Genomic DNA, 18806 nt, shown 5'->3' on the forward strand with positions numbered 1-18806 from the left:
TGTAATAATATATTTATCTACAAATGCATTTATTTCCTAAAACACCTTTATTTATTAAGAAAAACTATTCCAATTAAGAAAAATAATTAAACAATGAAAATTCTTTATATTGAAAAGATACTTCTAAATATTCCAATACTTTGGCAATTTCTAGAAGACTTTTCTCACCTAGGAAATTCTTAGGAATCTTTATTTGGACTTCTTGAAGTCCTATCATAAAAAATTTTATTACACATAAGATCATATAATGCAAGACAATAAAGTAAAATATGCATATGAAAAATATAACAGTTATTATGTCTTAATCTTCTTTAATTATTTTCCAATTATGACTAGCACATTTAAAAGGAACAAATTCAATAAAATTTTTATTGAAAGTTTTTCTTGAGACCTCAATACTTTGATGGTATTTTAGAAAACTTTTCTCACCTAGGGATTTTTTAGGAATCTCTACTCGAACTTAGAATCTCATCCTCAAAAATTTCATTCATTTTGTCCAATCTTACTTAATTAATTATATTTTTTTATCTAACTTTTTAAACTTTGATTATACCAACTTCATTACTAAAAGAGTCATTACACATTATTATTAACATCTATCAAAATGTTAGAAAAAATTGACAAATGAAACCTTTTTTTTATTGAATATTTTCATAAATACTCCATTACTTTGGTAGTATTTTTAGAAAAATATCCTCACCTAGACATTTTATTGAATCACTACTTGAAATTTTCTAAAGTATCATCCTCAAGAAATTTCATTCAATTTATTATTAATAAATGAAGAACAAATCTACATTTAAAACAAATTAAGGTGCAAAAACTATAATGCATAAAAATTAAAGTAAACAAGGAAATTTAACCAAACTAGTAATGAAAGGAAAATGCATGGGATTTAAATTATAATCATATTTGAAACAACATTAGAGAAATATAAAGATGATATAAATCATAGATAAAAGTAAGCCTTACTGTAAAAATTTTAGTATCTTTTCAAAACTTTGTAAAGTTGTAAACAATCCAAAAAGAAGAATAAGACATGATCTTGAGCTAGGTGAAACAATACTATTAACAAGTGAAAACCAAAAGAGAAAAAGAAATTCCAGCCTTCCCATAAGCATTCATCAAGCCATAAAGACTAATAGATTCAATGAATATCTTAAAATCATTGACCAAGTCTAACTCAGCATCAAACAAATCAACTTTGAATTGCATTTACCACAACTTTCGTGAGGTCAAGCTAAAATGCATATGGCATGTAAAGAAAAGAAAGTCAATTCTATCAACTCTAAACTATATAAATGAGAACATTGCAGTAGCAAAATACAACAAAAAAAAAAAGCCATGTCGTATGAAACAACAAAGAAAGTAAACTTGAAACATTTTCTACATTGGCTTGCTTCCTCTCTTTGACTTTTGATAGCTTCCTCTTCTTTTCTTTTTGGCAGCTGTAGATTCCCTTCTAACCCCTCTCTTTTGGCAGCCTCTCTCATTTTCTTTCTCTTTTCTCCTTATCCTTCACCTCCCCTATTTGGCTTCATCTTTTTTTTTAGTAGCTTTTTTCTTTTCCCTTTTTTACATGTTTGGTTCTTTTTCTCCCAACCTTTCTAGCCTTTCCCTCCTCCTTTAACCAAACTCCCTAGCCTCTCTTTAATAGTCAGTAAAGAAAAAAAGATCTTATTCTTGATAAACATGGACCCTCGGATAGGATTTCATCCAAGGGTCAAAGTTTATCTTTTTATTCTTGTCAAGGATCCATCTTTTGGCCACTGAATTAAGATCAATAAAAGATTCAATGGTCCATCTTATTTACTATAAAGGTTATATTTTTATGTCCTCTAGACACATAAAAGACTATTTTACCCTTAGTGCCAAGTTTTCGGTATTAAGGCTAATTTCTTGGAAATCAATGTTCCCACGATTATTTTTTGGATTTTAAAACACCAAAAATTATGAAATATTATAAAATTAAGATCTTAAAAGTTTTATAAAAATCCAAGCTCAGGAAGGTTAAATTATGAAAATACCCTTATAAGGGTATTTTGGTAATTTTACACTTTTTAAGGTACTACTATGATTTCAAATGTATAAAAAATCATGAAACATTATGAAATTAAGATCCAAAAAGTTTCATTAAAATTTGAGCTCAAGAAGGTTAAATTATGAAAATACCCTTTTAGGGGTATTTTAGTAATTTTAAACTTCTCGGGGTACTGCTATGATTTCAAATACACTAAAAATCATGAAATATTATGAAATTAAGATCCAGAAGGTTTCATGAAAATCTGAGCTCAAGAAGGTCAAAATACAAAAATATCCTTTATGAGGATATTTTGATAATTTTATACTTTCCCAATGCAATAAAAATTTTTAGTGTTTTAAAAATCACCAAATTTAATTTTAAACCACATTGATTCAAACTAAGTTGTGAACTTTGAGGATTAACCTCGATTTTATTCATTTTGTCTTAGTTTCATGCAATTTTGACCAAAGTTGACTTTATGGTTTACCAATTTTATTTATTCTTTATTTCTTATGCATCAATGTGAAAATGTATCATCCATATAAATCCTATGCAAAAGAATTTGACATTAATCATACAGGTCTCTTTTTTCTTTATTTATTAGGTATAAATATTAATGCATTTTATGGGCTCTTTATGGGGCTTTTTTTTTTGTTGGCTTCAAATGGGCTTTGTGCAATCATGCTAAAATGTTTTGGACAAAATTCGATGCCTACAACAAGCATATAACTATTGGTAAGATCAACTAGGTAGAATTCCTTTTAGGATGTTGGCATCAGATAGACCTCAATGCACCTATTAAGCGATAGAGAGAGCAAACATGGAGCACAAACGTCATGCATATCGAGCACGTAAAATGCATAGCATCAGACGAACAAAGGCCAAGAGCTTGTACCCATAAAACATTTTGCATCTAAAAGCACAATCGAACACCATTGCACCAATGCGGCCATGGAGGTTATGGTTATGGTTCTTAGCATGGGCGAGCAAGAATACTTCCTTAATGGGTTGAAATTGTGGGCAAGAATCAAGTTAAAGCAGCATAAGGTCCAAGATTTGAGTCAAGCAATTACAATTGTTGAATCATTAATCGAGTATGAGCATAGTAAATCTCTCGAGCCTAGGGATAGTGGCTTAAGGAGAGAGACGAGAGTAGCAGCTCTTCCTTAAAGGATAAGGATAAAGAGAAGCCTTGGCATCGCAAGGCAAGGATCAAGGAGCCTAACAAGGATAAAGGTAAAAAAGTAATTACCTTTAACTGTAATCATTAGCATCTTGAAGACTTTATGAGAAGGTTAAGGCTAAGTGCTATTCGATTAAGTTGAGAGAAGCAGACCTCTCAAGCCCTTGATAAAGATGATAGAGTGTGGCTATAGAGCTAGCAATTAAGCCAATAAGATTAGTAGAGTGTGGCGTAGAGAGCCACTAGTCGTACTAAAAAGATCAGTTAGATGCCTTCCATCAGAGTGCGCAGTGGGTGATTCTTAGGAGGAAGTTGTTTTGGTAGTAGATGCATTGATGTCAAGGCAAAAAAAAGGGATGACCACAAAAGCATGCCAAGGACCATCAGGATAAGGGACAAACCTCGATCAAGCATATGCATGCAACAAAAGGTCGGTATTCCCCTTACAATGAGGGCATTGCTAGAATGAGTGGGGTAGAATGTCACAGACCACACACGAGTCCTAGACCAAGAGGCTCATGTGATGGGACTTGCTCAAGATGGTATAGGCAATGAACTAGGAAAGATTGAAACTGAGGCCCTAAAGGCACATATTATACCTAAGTGTGCTGGCCAATACCAAGGTTGGAGTGCAAGAGTACACTCGAGGTGAGCTATATGGTGCTAGGGATAATGACTGCTTGCTGAACGGTTCTAGAACACCCTAGGATATGGTGTGGGTAATTAGCATAAAAAAACCTAGAACTGCTTGGAGATAGGCCAGGCACGTGGGTACGGAAAGGCTTAAAGAAGCTTGAAAATAGGCCAGGTGCATGGGCATGAAAGGGTCTAGAAAAGCTTGGGGATAGGCTAGATGCATAGGTATCGATGGTTCTAAAAAGGATAGGCATGGGCATGTGTTGGGCCCTGTGGCACCTAGATGAGGATGTTTCTAAAAGACCCTAGCTATAGGCAAAATGGTGCCCAAATGAAGAAGGCTCTGGAACCTACTAGGCATGGGCACCAGTAAAAGTGTCTAGACATTGTCAGACTCAGGGCTCGACGGGAAGCATGAAACCAACAGAAGTCTAGAAAAGCCTGAACTGACCTTGCTGGAGCCTAGGCATCCTAGAACAGTTTAACGGCCCATAATGGCCATACACTTGGATTTATTAAAGCCATAGGTACTAAGGGGGCTCAAGTATAAATAAGAGTGCCTTCCTCTCATATGTACATTGATAAGCAATAAGCCATAAGTGACAACATAGAGAAGCAAGAGTGTGAAGCATTAAGGACTCAGGCTATGAGAGCATTTGTAGAGAACACATAGGGACTGTGTTCCAAGAGCAGGTGTACATACCTCATCAAGTAAATAAACTACTCTTGCCTCAACCATTTCTTTCCTAGCTTTCTCCTAAACTCCTAAGAGGTTAGTCGAGTTCTAGCACAAGTGCATGACACAATTAGTTAGTGCATAACATAAGGTCAATTAAAAGCTTACTTAGGTATATAGATAGTAGTTTCCCACCTAATACTACATGGTAGCTAGGCTTAAGCTCTTAGTTGGTGACAATTGGTGTTAGAGCAGGTTTCAACCATGGTGGGATCAAAACCTTAGTTATGATCAATGTTGGTGTTGGTTCGAGTGCACAAGTAACTTGTGTGCTAGTGTGCTAGTTTTGCTATTGACTTATAGTGGAAAGTGTTGTGCAGATGATTGCTAGTTCTTGGTGCTGAGAGTAAAGCACAAAGATGCTTGAGTGCTTCTAAGGAAATTGTGGGAAATCTTTAGTATGAGTTTCGTGATTATGGTGCATGTGCAAAATATGGCTAGTAATCCTCAAGCGGAGTGCACAAGTGACATGCATTAAGGCCGTCCACCTAAAGCCAAGGGGAAAAGAGCTAGTTTGAAGGATCTATTATCATCGATGGACTCTTAATTGGCTAAGTGCCAATTAGCCATAAGATATTTAGGGGCACGATTCGAGGACCTCAAAAATCGCATCCAAGAGTTGGACTTAGCATAAGAAGAGCTCAAAGAAGAGATGCATAGTGCCTTGACTTGAAAGATAGAGGTGCTCACATAGCACAATAAAGCTCTAATGGCTCACGTGGTAGCCTTGCGAAAAGAACTAGAGCAATACAAGTAGGAGTTTATTGTGTTTTAAGAAGCTAGAGTTACAGATGGGGGTTTGGGACCTAGGGTGGAGGTAGCCAAGCCAAAGCCATTAGCAGGAAGTCACTTAGCTATGGTAAGCATCATTGCCATAAACCTAACTGATGTGGTCTTGTTATAGTGGCATCAAATGAGCGATGACATGTAGCGAGGGGAGATTGCAATCACCATATGGGATTAGTTTGTAAGGAAACTAATGAGATAGTTTAAGCTAGAGTATATGGAAGAAAAAACTTTACCAACTCACTCAAATAAGAAGAGTACAAGACTATTATGGGGAGTTCTAAGAACTATCACTTATGGTTCTCAGCATGGATGAGCAAAAAGCCTTGTTCTATTCCTCAATGGGTTGAAACCATGGGCGAGAATCGAATTGAAGTGGCATAAGGTCTAAGATTTAAGTTAGGCAATTACGATTGCTGAATCTTTGGTCGAGTATGAGCGCTTTAAGTCACCCAAGCCTATGGACAATGGCTTGAAAGAGGGAGATGAGAGTAGTAGTTTTTCCTTAAATGATGAGGATAAGGAGAAGCCTTAGCAAAATAAGGCAATGGTTAAAGAGCCTGACAAAGACAAAGGTAAAAAGGCCATTAACTTTAGTTGCTTCTTATGTTTAAAATCACAGGCCTAGGGATTGCCTACAATGAAAGAAGCTTGTAGCCATTATGAAAAATTATAAGGAGTCCAGTGGCAAGAATAATGGTAATCATCAGCACCTTGAAGACTCTACGAGAACATTAAGGCTGGGTGCTATTTGGTTAAGTCAAGAATAATAGACCTTTTAGGCTTTTGATGAGTGTGGTCATAGAGAGCCAGTAGTCAAGCCAATAAGATAAGTAGAGTATGGCCACGAAGAGCCACCAGTCGAACCAAAAAGATTAGGCAGACCCCTTCCATCAGACAATAAGTGACTCTTAAGAGAAAGTTAGATCAGTAGTAGGTGCATCAATGTCAAGGCAAGAGAAAAAGACAACCACAAAAGTGTGCTAAGGACTATTGGGATAAGGGACAAACCTTGATCTAGTATGTGTGTGTTACAAAAGGTCGACATTACCCTAGCAATGAGGGCATTGCTAGAACAAGTATGGGAGAATGTCATGGACTATGCATGAGTCCTAGACTAAGAGGGTCATGTGATTGGACTTGCTCGAGATAATATAGGTAATAGACCAAGAAGGATCAAAATTAAAGCCTTAAAAGCACATACTTTATCCAAGTGTATAGGCTAAGGTGAAGGTCAGAGCATAGGAATGCACTGAAGGTGAGTTATATGGTACTAGGGATAAGGACTGCTTGCTAAAAGGTTTTAGAACACCCCAAAATATGGTATAAGCAGTCAGGTATAAAAAGGCCTAGAATCGCCTAAAGATAGGCCAAGCATATGCGCATGGAAGGGCCTAGAAAAGCCTAGCAATAGGCCAAACATAGGCATGAAAAAGTATAGAGAAACCTAGGGTAGGCCAAACGTGCGGGCACCAAGGGTTCTAGAAGGGCCAGGTGCGGGTATAGTGCTAGGCAAAATGGCCAGATTAGGAAGTCTCTAAAAGACCTTAACTGTAGCCAAAATGGCACTTAGATGGAGAAGGGTTTAAAACTTACTAGGCATGGGTACTCAATTGAAGTGTCAAACATTTCTAGACTAGGGGCTTGATGAGGATCCTAAAATCAACAAAAGTCTAAAAAGGCTTTAGCTAACCTTGTTAGAGCTCGGGTACCTTAGAACAACCTAGAAGGCCCATAATGGCCATACATTTGGATTCATTAAAGCCATAGGTACCAAGAGGGCTCAAGTTTAAATAAGAGAGCCTCCCCTTCATATGCACATAGATAAGTAATAAGCCATAAACGATAACATAGAGAAGCAATAGTGTGAAGCATTAGGGAGTTAGACCTAGAGAGTCTTTGTAGAAAACACATAGGGATTGTGTTCCAAAACCAAGTGTACAAACCTCATCCAGTAAATTAACTACTCTTACCTTAACCATTTCTTTCCTAGCTTTCTCCTAAACTCCTAAGCGGTTAGTCGAGTTTTGACACAAGTGTATGACACAGTTAGTTGGTGCATGACATAATTGATTAGTGCATGACACAGAGCTGGTTAAAGGGTTACTTAGGCATACGATGATAGTTTTCCATCTAAGTCTGAATGGTAGCTTGGCTTAAGCTTCTGGCTCATGGCACTTGCATGGGCTTGTCTAGGCCAAGGCATTTTTGTGGTTGATGATAAAGGACCATGAGACTACCAAATACTTGAGAGACTTGGCTAGACCAAGCCCGTGATCATAGCTTCTGCTTGCACCACCCTAAAGAGCCATTGCTAATCTAGGGTCTAAGGCAGCATCGATCACAAACATGGGTTTGAGCCCAGCACAGTTAAGCCTCTTTTCTGCATCCACGCCAACTAGTCTAGGCTATGGGCACCTGTGGGTCACCGAAGCAACTAATCATTGACAACATGGCCAAAAGGCATGCATAACCTGAATTTTTCTCTAGGGACATTACCGTGGATGTACACAATGACAGGCTCATCATACACACCTCCTCCTCTTGTAGAGGGGAGAGGGGGCCTCAGATAACCACCCCCCAAAGAGCACGAGAGATTTTATAGATATACTACTGGTAGACATTAAAGTGTGCTTGTACCAAGGCCTAGCATATACCGATGGTGTTTGAGGTAACTACCTACACCAAGGGCCATCTTTTGCTGATGCTAATTGAAGTATATGCCTGTACCAAAGGTCAGTATGTGACGATGGTGGTCGAGGCAAGTGCTCGTACCAAGGGCTAGCTTGCACCGATGGTGCTCAAGGTAAGTGCCCATACCAAAGTCCAGCTTGTGTCAATGATAGTCAAAGTATGTGCCTACAACATGTACTAGTATATGCCATTAATGGTCAAAGATTTAGCCGAAGTTTGATTATAGCCATGGTACACATGTAAGGCTCGAGCATCTATTGGTGTTGCATTTTTTTGCTTAGGGCACCATCATCTGAGCATTGCCAGAGAACCTAATCAACCGTATTGAGGGTTCCGGTGATTAGAGGTGGAGGGCCGGTAAGTGTGTGCACATATGTGTGATGGGTGTTGGTCCTTAGCCCTTATATTGGCCCCTTATACCCTAAGTATCCTTGATAACTCACACCCCCTTAAGGCGCATAAGAGCTTTTATAGATTCATAGCCAGTAGCCATTTAAGTGTTTGTAATAGGGTCACTTTTTTCAAATGGCCACAAAATCTTCTACACATTGATTTTTTAGCTAAATTTTTTTATGGATGCCAACAAAAATACAAGGATCACGTATACCAAATTTGGGGCCAAAACATATTATAAAACAATTTAAAAAAATCTTGAATAGTGAAAACTTTTAAAAATCATGAAAAATAGAAAATGAGTCATCTTGTCATGAAACTTCACATGAAGGCTTAAGGGACCATTATATGAATGTACAAGGCATAAAATGGCATTGGCATGGCAAAATATGAAGAATTGCCTAAACCCACCCACTACCCAATCATGGTGCATATGGTACACGCTCGAGCCCAAGATACCTACACATGGTGCATGGCTCGGCATGTATCGATGGTGTTCAAAGGAACTACCCACACCAAGGGCCATCGTGTGCCTATAGTGGTGAAGATTTGCCAAGACAAAAGGCCAACAAGTCCTAATGGTGGTCAAGGCATGTGCATGTGTCATGGTCCGTAAGTTGTTCTAGGCTCAGAGGTTCTCTCTGAGTCAAGGAACAGTTTTAGTTCTAGTAAGATAGGGTTCGATAGCTAGGCCTTGAGGCCTATTGGAAGCCCAGGTCATGAAGAACTAGCAAAAAATAATGGTATAAGCAGTGATCAAGACTCTAGAGGCTCAAGCATGGTGTTTTGGTTTGACAAAATTAAGCCAAGCTTAAGTGTAGGCACTGTTGAGCTATACACACGCACACAGTCAGACCCAAGTGAGGGCACTAGTAATCAAAGTGTAGGTGCATGGTCATACCCAAGCGTGGGAATTCCTAAACACAATCTTGGGAGGATCATATTTGGGGGCTTTTAGAAGGCCTAGTACTACAACATAATCTTTGACAAGCCAAAATTATGTTGAGCACTTAAGTTTCATAGGCTAACTTAGGCACACAGAGTCAATTCCCTATTTAAGGTCGCACGGAGTTTGGCTTAAGACCAAAGCCCATGACACATGCGCCAAGCATCATTTGGTGCTGATGGTGCTCAAGGGGTAGATAAGTGTCTTTAGAGGGATAAAAAAGTGGTGGAAAGGTCATGGTACACATGTTATACCGCCAACATCGACGGTGGTGTTCAAGGCAACAACTAGCACTAAAGGCCAACATGTGTTCATGTTCGACAGAATTGAACTAGGCCTAGGTGTGGGTGCTGGTGAATTCTTATATGAATTTACAAGTCAAAAAAATGGCACTAGCATGGCAAAAAAAAAAATAAAAATGTGCTTGAGCCCACCTACTACCTAATTGTGGTGTGCATGGTGCGTGGCCTAAGCCAAGTATACCCATATGTGGTGCACAACCTAGCATATGTCGATGTTGTTTAGGGGAACTGCCTACACAAAGGGCCAGTAATTAATGATGGTGGTTGAAGCATGTGCCGAGACCAAGGGCCAACATGTCCTAATGGTGGTTAAGGCATGTGCATGTGTGATAGTCTGCAAGCTAGTCTTGGCCCAAAGGTTCCCTTTGAGTTGATGAGCCCTTTCAGTTCTAAGGGAATAAGGTTCAACAACTAAGGGGACCAAGCCTTAAGGCCTACTAGAGGCCTAGGTCATACAAAACTAGCCCAGAACAGTGGTATACATAGTGATCAAGACTCCAGAGGCTGAAGCACAATGTTCAGGTTTGACAAAATTGAGCCAGCCCAGATGCAGGCATTAGTGAGTGATATGTGGGTAGACAATCAAACCCAAGTGGTAGCACTGATGATCAAAGTGCAGGCACATGTTAGACTTGAGTATGAACACTGATGATTAAGGTGTCAGCGAATAGTCAGACCCAAGTGCAAGCATGCCTAAACATAGTCTTGGGAAGATAAGATTTGTGGGCTTCTAAAAAGCCCAATACTGCAGCACAATCTTTAACAACCTGGAATTATATTGAGCATTTAAGTTTTATAGGTTGACTTAGGTAGATGGAGTGAATTTCCTATCTAAGGTTGCACAGAGTTTGGCTTAAAACTAGGGTCTGTTACACATGAACTGAGCATTAGTTGGTACCGATGGCAATTGGCAGGTAGACAAGTGCCTTGGATGGGAGGGTCATAGTACACATACCACACCAATTGCTGGCATTTACCAAAGAGGTGTTTGAGGCAACAACCTATACCAATGGCCTGCTTATGTCGATGGTGGTTGAGACAAGTGCCTATACTAAGTGCCATATTAGGTGATGGTGTCTGAGGTAATGTCCCACTCCAAGATGCTAGCATCTGCTAATGGTGTCCAAAGTAACAATAGGCCAACATCTACTGATAGGGTTAGATGTAATTGCTTGCACCAAGCAAGGCCAGATGCTATCGATGGTGTTTAAGGCAATAACCTACACCAAAAGTAAGCCTGTCCCTGTAACAAATACCTAAGGCATTCAGTTGTAGTTTACTTGGACGCTCGAGGGAGGGATGTTTTCACTCAGTCTAATTAGTTGCAATAGAGAACACCATTCATCCCTAACCCTGGAGGGGTATAGTATAAAAAAATGAAATGAAAGGACTTCAGTAGGTATGTGTATAGGGAAAAGGAAGAATCGAAGTGACAAAGGATTAAATCTCAGTGGATCATGGTAGTAAGGCCATTCTACCACTTACAATACCCCATTGCATATTTAAGTCATCTACAAAGGATTCTACTCACCACTTAGTGGGAATTTAACTCCAATGAGGCCCATGTTGCTTGTCTGCCATAGGGCTTACACTTACGACATATGCTATTAGAGGCCATAGGCCCCTACTATAAGTCGATAATTTGGTGACAAGCTCATGCATTACTTTTAGCTTAGATTCTAACTTAGAGACATTCATTCATAATCCAATGCATGGTAACTTTATGCCATTAGCTTTTTAACCAAGCACAATGACCAATTATATGAATCAACGATTTTTCTTGTACTAGGTTAAATTACTATTGTGATGTTATCATCAGTAGGGTAAAACTAACCTATCTCATGATGGTCTAAAACCAACTCACGTTCCCTATTGATGGGTGAACAATCCATCACTTGGTGAATTTTGCTTCACAATGATAGGAAAAGCTGACATTAAAGGATAAAAAAGGAATGTCGCTATGAACCCTTGGCTGCCACATGCCAGTTATCCCTATGGTAACTTTTCTAACACCTCTAGCTTTGAATTCCAATGGTCTAAAGGATTGATAGACCATACTTTTATGGTTTGCATTCGTATTGAAAATCAAAATCAAATGAGCTTTTACCCTTTTATTCCACATGAGATTTTTATTCTTGTTGAGCTCACCTTAGGACACCTATATTATCTTTTAATAGATGTGCCACCCTAACCAAACTTTCCACTTGATAATGTCTTTTGCCTAAACCGATCGATTGAGGTCGACCTTGGGTCTAAAAGAAAGGGTCATGCCCTACCTCAAATTCATAGATTAAATAATTTAATGTTAAAAGTAGTGCTATTTCAATTTCACCCAAGGGCTCCCACTTATCGTGCACCCTCAAGTCATTTCACAAAGTCAAACTAGAGTCAAGCTGAACAAGGTCTTTTTTACTTACTAATTCTACTACTCCCATTCACTTGGCTATGGTTTCTTTGAATAGTAGATAGGGACAGTGGGAATCTTGTTAATCCATTTATACACATCACTAATTAGATGACAAGGCATTTGGCTACCTTAAGAGAATCATAGTTACTCCTGTTGTTTACCTGCACTTGGTTAAATTTATTCATTTTGACATTCAGAGCACTGGTAGAAATCACATTGCATGAGCATCCATAGGCACCATCACAATGCTTTATTTTAATTAAAATGTTAGATTCCCCATTGTCCATACCAGTTTTGAGTTGATTGTTCATCACTTGGGAAAGGCTACCATGGGAACCATTCCCAGTTAGTTCCTTGATCAGCATGCGACGACCTACTTTTGCAGAGAGAGTAGCTTAAGCAATGCAAAGGCAGCCGACAGGTTCAGGATTAGGACCTTGTGCCTAGCCCTTAGTGCCAATCTTTTTCCCAAGGTTACAAAAACTTCCCTTGCCTACATTGTCCCATTAACTAGAGGCTGTTCACCTTGAAGACCTGATGCAATTATGAATACGATTGAGCATAGATGGTATTGGTCCTTCAAATTTTCAAGGGTCATTGGGGGCACACCAGACATCATGCGATGTGTAGTGCTCTTCTAGCCACTAGACCCTAGCTTTGACTGAACCATTTTTAGGTTGGGTAAGTTGTTAATAGAGAAGATAACTCTTTCTAAGTCCTCTATCATTTATGTACTCTTTAACATTGTCATTAGTCGCAACATCCCAGTTCAAGAGTTTTAACCTGATTCTATTTTGAAACTTGCACTAGATGTAGTGTTGGACTAGCTTCCCCTGTCTCTAAGGATCAACTAATCCATGTGTAAGGGCCATTCACATGAAACCTTTCCCCTCTTCAACCTTCAAAGTTCTCATTTGAATATTTGCTACTACCACTAAGATTTGCACTGATGGTTTTTCTGCTCAAGCTCCGCTACTAGTTACAGCCATTGTCATGCTCTCTTACTTATCGAGGCTTGGCCCTTGCCTAGTCGGTTGGGTATATAGGTCATGTGCTTAATCACCATCCATTTTTAAGGCTAGTTGATTTAGTAGGTGAGTTGTTACACACTTCTTAGTGGATTTTAACTTCCATGACCACCATCATACTATCTTAATCGACCAACACCCTTTATAGGTTTTAGGTTAGCACGTAGTTGGGCACTATAACCTAGCTTTTGGTTCATCTTGCATCACCATTTTACTTACCAAAAATGGCCCACTTAGAGCTTTCAATTTTTTGGAGTGGCTTAATGAAGCAACCGTGCTGTCTTACCTATTTAAAGTTTGAGAATAGGTCGAGGGTGTTACACCCTCGATGCGTCTAGTCATTAGCTTGACTTGATAGAACTCACTAAGAGCTCTACCTATCCTGAGGAAAACTTTAGAAGGAACCAACTATTAGATGGTTTGATTAGTCTTTCACCCCTATACCTAAGTTAGATGAACGATTTGTACATCAGTATTGCTATAGGCCTTTAATAGATTTTTCTTTAGCTTTACCCTGTACGGGAATAGTTCACCATCTTTCGAGTCTCGATAGGCATGCTTGCACTCAAACCCTTTTCAAAAGATTAAGATCAGTTGGTGGTAAGCCTGCAAGGGATTCTACCAATTAGCTTCCTTGCACCTTATGGTTTTTGTAACTCATTGACTCGCACACTTGTCAAACTCCTTGGTTTATGTATCAGGATGGGCCGGATTGAGAGCTTACAGGCTGACATTAGGAGTACACAGGTGCCAAGGCACATTGAGATGGTGCTTGCTACATTCTATGATTATGGCATCGACATCTTTGCAAGCATATCGAAAGCTTGGGATTGGGCTCTATCTCAACTCATGTTGGTCCATGCCTTGAGCCACTCGATGGACCAGCTCTCATTATTCCACATCTTAGTGATACGCATCATTCGCCTACATCTACTTTCCTTTTGACAATTTTAATTACTCTTTAACTCTCTTTTCAAAGTCCTTTTTATCTTTCCTTTATGGTACTTGTTTGCTATTTGTGTTTTACCTGTATTTAACTATGGATGGAATTTACTACCTGGTTAGGACTACATTCCCAAACAACCTAACTTGTAGATAGTGCCTTGTGGTGCGATAGCGTCCAAGCACAACAAGGCTTTCACTATTTCTGTCACCTCTTTCTAGGGGACTTAGGCTTGATCTGCCATTGAGGACACTTTTTTAAACTACAATTCGGATGCTGGGGGTGCTCGATTGTCAAATTGGTCTTTTCCTAGGTCACTCACTGTTACTAGGGGAATCTTGGTAAATTTCTTTTCCTCCATTTATTTATATGCTTAAACTTAGCGGGTAATCCTATTTGACTTGGGATCGTGATGCAAGCATAAACCAAAAGATGCGAGGGGTCCGATGGGGTTTGGATGGACAACAAGTACGTGTCATTAGAGATAAGGCATGCTAGGAGCTTTACCATTGATGGTCACAGTGCTATTGTTGCTGGAGACTCACTTTGGGCCAACCACAACTGTGGAGATCACAAGTGACCATCTTTCACCCCCTCACTTGAAGCTCGATGGGCGAGGGGTTGAAGGGGTTGACAATGCATGACACCCAAGCAAGCATGCCCTCGACCTAATGGCTTAGGGCACAACTTGCATTCAAAGACTTGATGGTTCATGGAATTTTGTAATTCACACCAAGTATCGCATTTCGCTACATTGCTAAGCTATTCATTGCCGAGAGTTGTTTCGATTTTTCATGACAAAAAGAGTTATGGGATTGCCCACACACACACCATGAATGGGATGGTGACAACATGCACACTTTGTTTCATTCTAGTTCATTGGCATGATTCAAGGTAGGGGTTTGTTATTCGATCGGGGATGATGATACTGATCATTTCACCCCACCCAAAAGGCAAAACAAAGTAACCATCATACATGCTTGGGATTGAAAGAGGCTCAGGGCTGGAAGGGGCTCAGGGCATGGAGGCACCCTGACCCTTTAGTGTTTTGTTAACGTATTCATGAATTATTCGTTGAATGGGTTTTGATAATGATCCTTCTACAGGTTCACATACGATTATGACTTTTCCTTCTTTTAAATGATAAGGTTCAGTGGACTTCTTATGATGTCATGGGCAGCAAATCGTGCATTTCACCATAATTTGAACAATTCACTAGACCATTCAATCGGTAGGAGTGACGGGCAGTATGTACAAAAGGTAGGGATACAGTCAATGCTAGTTGATGACTCATGCTTATTAAGAATTCCTTATTAAAGACCAACAATTACAAAGATCTATCCCTATTATGATGAAATTTTAAAGATTACTCGGGCCTATCGACCAAGGTTATAAACTCGTTGAATAGATCAATGTAGTGTACATGTAACCTAAATGACTAAGGGCATCACAAACCTATTATTGCCTCAAACTTCCTTAGCCTAAGCGGCCATAATACCTTTAAAAGCTAGCCATGAAAGATCACCTTAGTGTAACTCGTTAGTGGGCCGAGGTCTCATTCATTACTAGAATTAACTAGACAAATCGCTCCACTAACTAAGAGTAGCTATACACCACCATCCATAGAATCAAGAAAGAGCACTCAGTCTGTCAATCCTTACTATGTTTGGACCTGGTAAGCTTTCCTTTGTTAAGTCAAATTAAGCCATAAGCTCTACTCTTGGTGGTGCTGTTCCACTAATTCCTTTAAGTTTCGGCCTTGTGACCATACTCCCTTCAAAACCTAAAGACTTTGATTTCTCATAAGGTGTTAGCAGAGTCTTAAAGGTAACATCTATTGACCCTTAGTCGACATCATTTATAATTAAGACTAGGATGGTATTTGATCATCTTCTAGGCCTCAACTTTTATTCTTGATTAATGAAAACATCCTTGGCAAATGCTTTTGTAGTTGTTTATCTTTTAATAATCTAAGAATTTCACCTCTGATTATGAAATATGAATGCCTTTGACTATCCCTGTTAATCATTACTCCAATCCTGAAGGCTAACACAATAGGACCAAAATCTCTGATATTATCCCATGCTAGTGTATACAAGTGTAGGACTACTTTAAGCATTCTAATTTCTTCAAAGTAACATCACTAGAGGAACAACCCAACCAATTAAGGCCAATAGCACATTATCAGTAGTAGGGACAAGTAGACCAGTGCTCATTGTAAGGCAAACCAGACAACCAACCCTAGTGCCATCTATGAGCTTTTTAATTGAAACAACTTAAATATATGCTATTAGAGCTAGAATTACTATGACTGTTGGCACTAGACTTGCCCTCTAATGGATCCTTGTTAAGGGATTTAAATTGTACTCATTTTAATTACCACACTCATAGAGCTTGGTATTGTTATTTATTGTCACTACCTCCCTATGTCAAGATTGGGTAATTTGCATGCCTGTTGCTTTCCTTGGGTAAGGTAGCCATTTCTCAAGCTCTATTTTGAGAATTAAACCTTAATTATCCATCACTTGTCACCACCATAGTAGGCCACTATCCTACCATTGAAAGTTGATAGGGTAGAAATTTGAATGATGCATCGCCAGCTCAAAGGCCGTATGATTTGTCAAGTTATCATGAATCATCAGAGCAATGGGCAAAGCCCCGTATTAACCTTTTATCTAATAAATGCATCCATTCTAGAAGTTAAGATTTGTTGCACGTATTAACTCTAGAATTACTATGGTTATTCGAGTAATAGATACAATCAATCAAACTATAACTGATTGAATGAGCCATTCGTAGTTTCATAGTCTAAATTAGTTCATACTTAGACATGCATGGCTTAATCTTTGAGACAAGCATATGACTACTAGCAAGATCGACCAGGTAGCGCTCTTTCAGGACATTGGCACCACATGGACCTCAATGCACTAATTGAGTGACAGAGAGAGCCAATGTGGAGCACATGCATCATGTGTGTTGAGCACATAAAATGCATAGCATCGGATGAATAAAGGCTAAGAGCCCATGCCCACAAAACATTTCGCATTCAAAGGCACGATTGCACACCAGTGCACCAATGTAACCATGAAGGTTTGGATGGCACACTTGGGACACAGGGCATGATTAAGGTCTAACTTGTAGCCCCTAAGGACATAAGATAGATGAAGGATGACAAAACATCTAATTTCCATCGATTTAGGTATGCTGTATAGGATCTTAATTGCCCCTCAGGGTAAGATCACAATTTGAAGGGAGAATGAAGAGGATAATTGGTTGACAGTTTGATGCATTAAGCATGAAAGCACTAACACACACAACCATAGCACCACTCATATGCCTCTTACATACAAGTGGCAACATCTGTACATACCGATCAATAACCCACCCAATTGATTACTTAATGAGTGAGTGAAAGAAATAATGAATGAGGCCATTCCATAACTACTAGGCACAAGAAAAACATAAGTAAGGGCCATGAGATTACCCTTGCCATCCAACAGGCAACAATAGCATGACATGACTAATGCTTGGTCTAGTTGGGACTGCACACACAAACTCCACTATCACTACCCTAAGGGGACATTGCTTAATTTAAAGACTTATTCTTAGGGTCTTAGGTAGCACTGGCTACATGCACGGGCTTGGCCAAGCTAAGGCATTTTTGTGATCAATGAGAAGGGACCATGAGATTGTCGAATACCTTAGAAACTTGGCCAGACAAAGCCCACAACTATAGCTCCAACTTGTACGACCCTACAGAGTGTTGCCCTATTCAAGGACTTGGTTTGAGGTCTAAGGTAACATTAGCCGTAGGTACAGGCTTAAGCTCGGCATAGTCAAGCCCTTTTTTCATATGCACGCTAAATGGTAAAGTCATGAGAGCTTAGGGGTCATTAAAATAATCAGTCACTAGACAACATGGCTAGAAGGCATGTGTGGCCTAGATTTTACTCCAAGGACATTGTTGTCGACGTATGCAATGATAGGTCCATCATACACACCCATTCCTCTCATAAGGGGGAGAAGGCAACCTTGACAACCACCCCACCAAAAATTTTACAGATATGATAGTAATAGACATTAAAATGTCTAAAATGGGGATAATTTTTTCAAACAAGAATATCTTACACCAAAGGTTCATAGGTGTCAAAGGCAATTATGGTGTGTGCCCACACCAAGGCCTAGCATATGCCATTGGTGTTTGAGGCAACTTCCTACACCAAAAGCCATCTTTTGCTGATGTTGATTGAGGCATGTGCTTGCATTAGATCCAGATTATGTTAATGCTGATTGAGGCATGTGCCCACATCGATGGTCAACATGTACCGATGGTAATCGAGGCAAGTGCCCATACCAAGAGCTAGTTTATGTCGATGGTGGTCAAGGCAAGTGCCCATACCAAAGTCCAGCTTGTGCCAATGATGGTAAAGGCATGTGCTTGCACCATGCACCAACATGTGTCATTGATGGTTGAAGCCTTGGCCAAAGTTTGATTATGGGCTACATTGCACATGTAAGGCTTGGGCATGTGCTGGTGTCACATTTTTTTACCTAACACACCATCGTCAGAGCATTGTTAGAGAACCTAATGGCAACATTGGGGGTAGGGGGCCAAGGGGTGTGAGCACATGATGTGTGATGGGTGCTAGTCTTTGGCCCTTATATGGCCCCCTATCCCCCAAGGAACCTCGATAACTTATACCCCCTTAAAGAGCATAAAAGCTTTTAC

The 18806-nt window shown here is 39.4% G+C and overlaps 1 non-coding gene and 2 pseudogenes across 1 annotated transcript; all 3 read right to left on the bottom strand.

Annotated features, from left to right (window-relative positions):
* Positions 1-11118: 11118 nt before the first annotated feature.
* On the bottom strand, positions 11119-14487 carry LOC149512530 (25S ribosomal RNA). Its single transcript, XR_016332242.1, has one exon. It is a non-coding gene; the product is annotated as a 25S ribosomal RNA (ribosomal RNA).
* A 231-nt stretch (positions 14488-14718) lies between these two features.
* Positions 14719-14858, bottom strand: LOC149512531 (5.8S ribosomal RNA; annotated as a pseudogene).
* A 308-nt stretch (positions 14859-15166) lies between these two features.
* Positions 15167-16963, bottom strand: LOC149512532 (18S ribosomal RNA; annotated as a pseudogene).
* Between the last annotated feature and the right edge of the window lie 1843 nt (positions 16964-18806).

This window comes from Durio zibethinus, chromosome 22 (genome assembly GCF_047325235.1).
Source record: "Durio zibethinus cultivar Kanyao isolate XHJ-2024 chromosome 22, ASM4732523v1, whole genome shotgun sequence".
Lineage (NCBI taxonomy): Eukaryota > Viridiplantae > Streptophyta > Magnoliopsida > Malvales > Malvaceae > Durio > Durio zibethinus.